Source organism: Macrotis lagotis, chromosome 6, assembly GCF_037893015.1.
Source record: "Macrotis lagotis isolate mMagLag1 chromosome 6, bilby.v1.9.chrom.fasta, whole genome shotgun sequence".
Classification (NCBI taxonomy): domain Eukaryota; kingdom Metazoa; phylum Chordata; class Mammalia; order Peramelemorphia; family Peramelidae; genus Macrotis; species Macrotis lagotis.
Genome location: NC_133663.1, coordinates 207,768,931 through 207,772,179, shown reverse-complemented (window position 1 = coordinate 207,772,179; position 3,249 = coordinate 207,768,931). Strand labels below are relative to the sequence as shown.

The window sequence follows — 3,249 nt, the reverse complement described above, 5'->3', positions numbered from 1 at the left end:
TAGGAAGACCAATAATTCTTAGGTTGTCTCTCCTCTATCTATTCTTGAGGCCATTGTTTTTTCTGATGAGTTATTTTAACTTTTCTTTTATTTTTTCAATCATTTGGTTTTATTTAACAGAATCTTGTTGTCTCATGAAGTCACTAGTTTCCACTGATTCCATTCTTTTTTTTTAAGAGAAGAATTTTCTTCATTTGCCTTTGGCAACTCCTTTTCCAATTGGCCAATTCTGTTTTTAAAGGAGTTTTCCATTTGCCCAAATGTAGTTTTGAGAGAATTATTTTCTTTTTGCATTGGCCCAAATGAGGATCGGAGAGAATTATTCTCATTTTGTATTTGTCCAATTGTATTTTCCAAGGATTTGTTTTCTTTTTGTGAGATTCTAATTTCCTCTTGCAAGGTGTTTTTCTCTTGAATTTCTTTTCCCAGTTCTTCCAATTGATTTTTTTTATTTTTATCATTTTATTAGGAATAATTTCAAGTGGGTTATGAAGAAATTAATTCATTATTGAGTTTGATGAATTTTCCAAAATCTCTTAATGAAGATATGTTCACTAATAAACAATAAAACATCAGCTGAACTATGATACACTGAGCAAAAAGTCAGGCTGATACCAAAAGCAACATGCAACATAAAAAAAGATACAATATAAAGGAAGACAATCTGCTGAGTATTAAAAGCAACCTCAGGATCAACTCTTTGCCACCAGCACAGAATTAATTATCCATCAAGTCCAAATCACACAAAGATAAGCAGGGCTGGTTAATAAAAAAAAATCCAATGTCTTTCAGTTGCAGGAAATCTGAATAGTGTTTTAGAGCATTTTCTTGGCTGGCAGCAGCAGTATTTAGAAAGTCTTTTTGGCAAGGGAGAGAAATAAATACAAATGGAATGCTACGTTTTGAAATCAGCAGACTGTCCAAGGAATGACATAAGGTATCAGTAAAGTAGCAAAGGGAAACTTTAAAACATTATTTATTGGGGCTCAAAAAAATTCAAAACATATTCATTTAAAGGTTCTCACAATAGCTATGTCCAGGCATTTAGGCCAAGGGAAGTAAAATCATAAGAGTACACTTTTTTTCAAGTTAAGGAAATTTTTTTTAATCCAAGTATATCTGCTGTGATAGCAACATTAAACTTGGTAAACAACAATTGGCAACAAAATAAGTTTAAATGCTGTAAAATCCTGCCCAAACCAGTTCCAAGATACCATTTAATAACCAAGATGCAAACTAATTTTGCTGTAACAAGCCTAGACCCAATTCTATCAAACATGTCCTTGGATAGTTATCCAGTTGGATTCAACGTTTTGAGAGCTCATTTGACAGCCAGTCAAGACCCTCATACAGGCCAGTTCCTTGTGTAGCACAGGTAGCTTGAACATACCAAGTTCTGTTGCAAAGGGACTGCAGGCCTAGTTTATCTGTCATCTCACTGATGGCCATGGAGTTTGGCAGATCCTGCTTGTTTGCAAAGAGCAGCAACACAGCATCCCGCAATTCATCTTCCTGAAGCATTTTCTGCAGTTCTTCAGCTCCTTCTTGAATTCCCTCATGATCATTGCTATCTACCACAAAAATAAGACCCTGTGTGTTTTGGAAGTAATGCCTCCAAAGAGGTCGAATTTTATCTTGACCACCAACATCCCATACCGTGAAACAAATATTCTTATATTCTACTGTTTCCACATTAAAACCAATAGTTGGAATGGTGGTGACTATCTCCCCTAACTTCAGCTTGTACAAAATAGTTGTCTGGCCAGCAGCATCCAAACCAACCATCAGGATGCGCATCTGCTTCTTGCCGAAGAGGTAGGAGAAGAGCGAGGAGATGGTGAGGCCCATGGCGGCAGCGGGGTGCGAGGGGGTACGGGCGGGCGAGGCAGGCCCTGTGGCCTGCCCAGCTCTGCTTGTGGCTGGTGTGTGCAGGGGTGGCAGTGGCAGCTCGGGCTCGGGTGCAGGCAGCTGGCAGCGGCAGTGGCCCGGCGGGCATTTATTGTCGGGAAGGGTGCTCGTGCTTGGCGGCTGGTGCTGGGCTCTGCCATGTCACATGGCGGCAGGCACGGGGCGGTGGCTCCAGAGCGGACAGAATTGCGTCAGCACCCGCCTCCAATTGATTTTTAAACTCCTTCTTGATTTCTTTAAGGAAGTCCTTCGGGCTAAGGACCAATTCATATTCTCCTCAGAAATTCTAGATCTCTCTGGGTTAGGGTCTACACCTGAAAAGTGATTCTCAATGGATCTACTCTCCCCTTTCAATGGCCTTTCTTTATTTTCCTAGGATCTTATGTTGGAAGAGGGCCTGGCTCTTAGAGGTTTGCTTTGGAAACCCTAAAGGCTTTGTAACTCCAAGTGGGTCAGCCAATAAGGGATGCTAGAGGCTTTGTTCACAAGGCCAGTAGGGGGTGCTGGTTGCTTTTTTCTGGAATGTTTGAGGCCCTCTCCCTGGACCTGGGGGGGAGTGAGGGCAGCAGCAGAGTCTGAATTGTCTTTGAATAATGTGACTTGGGCCCTGGGGGAGGTAGTTAATATTTCTGTCAGCTGAGGGAGCTGTGCTGCCCACACCTGAGCCAGAGAGGGTGGAGGGGCTATTATTGTTTGTTCTTGGAAGAGGGTTCTGCAAAAAGTATGTAGCTCAGGGCCCCGGAGCCCAGATGTTAGATGTCTAGCAGTTCTCTGTAACTCTCTCTGCTGGAACTTGCCCTCCAGCAAGTCTGGGTCTCACTCACCAGACCTCTGTGCCCCTATCTAAAGATTCCTTGGCTAAAATTGGTCCTCGGGTCCTCCACTCACCAAAACCTCGATGGCTAAGTCCAATCCTCTGGTCTCATCTGGCCCCTGCTGGCTCTCTGCTCTCCACTCCAAGTTCACCCACAGTCCCCTGAGACAGACTTTGTTGGTAGGTGTTCTTCTCCTAACTTCTCTTTCTGGGTTTTATGGATTAAATTTCTGTTAAGAGGTTTCTTCCATGTTATTTTAGAGGGGGAACCAGGATACCTCAGCACAGTGCCTGTCTTCCCTCTGCCATCTTGGCCAGAAGTGACCTAAAGCTGATTTTTTATTTAGGTTTGTTGCAAGGCAATGGGGTTAAGTGGCTTGCCCAAAGCCACAAAGGTAGGTAACTATTTTTCATCATTTATATACACTATAGACATGTTGTTTTCCTTAGAATTATAACTTTCCTCATCTTTACCTCTTGGATTCCCTGGCAAAATTTAGTTTAAGCAACTCTTTCCCCAAAAGGCC

The 3,249-nt window shown here is 42.4% G+C and overlaps 1 pseudogene; it reads right to left on the bottom strand.

The window, feature by feature from the left end:
- Positions 1-994: 994 nt before the first annotated feature.
- LOC141491993 (ADP-ribosylation factor 4 pseudogene) lies at positions 995-1,848 on the bottom strand (annotated as a pseudogene).
- Positions 1,849-3,249: the final 1,401 nt, after the last annotated feature.